The following is a 720-nucleotide window of genomic DNA, read 5'->3' on the forward strand; positions in this document are numbered from 1 at the left end:
CACACCTACTCCAACAAGGCCACACCCACTCCAACAAGGCCACACCTGCTTCAACAAGGGCACACCCACTCCAACAAGGCCACACCTACTCCAATAGAGCCACACCGTCTAACAGTGCCACTCCCTGGGCCGAGCATATACAAACCATAACACAGAATCAGTCCATAAACAAGACCCGAAGATGTGTAGGAGATCTAGCAGTGCTGCCAATTGTTACAAATTTTGCACAAGGAAGATAAGACAGAGGCAGCATCCACGTAAATCTGTGCTCCATTTTAGTCAAACATATATAAAGTCCATTTCAATACCTACCACAGGAACAGGCATTTGTGCCCAAGAGTCAATGGCTGTCAGAGTAGCAACATAATATTAAGCACTAGGCATTTACAGAATCTGGCTCCTGAGTGCTTTGTGTGAGCTCATTGGAGGGAGGGAGGGAAGCGTGGGTGGATGGATGATGTGGGGTGGAGGGCAGATGGATACACGGATACATGGGTGGGTGGGTGAGTGGATGCATGGATAGACACATGCATGTGTGCCTGTGTGGGTGAGGGTACGAGAGGATAGATGTATGTAAGTACATATGTATGGGTGGGTAGATGTGTGCATGTTGGCAGAGTGAATGGATGAATGCATACATACATGGTGCCTCTGTGAGTGAAGGGATAGGAGAATAGGTGTCTGTATGTGTATATGGTCAGATGCATGGGTGGATGGATG

The sequence above is a fragment of the Grammomys surdaster genome, unplaced genomic scaffold, assembly GCF_004785775.1.
Source record: "Grammomys surdaster isolate TR1022 unplaced genomic scaffold, NIH_TR_1.0 126313, whole genome shotgun sequence".
In the NCBI taxonomy this organism is placed as follows: Eukaryota; Metazoa; Chordata; class Mammalia; order Rodentia; family Muridae; genus Grammomys; species Grammomys surdaster.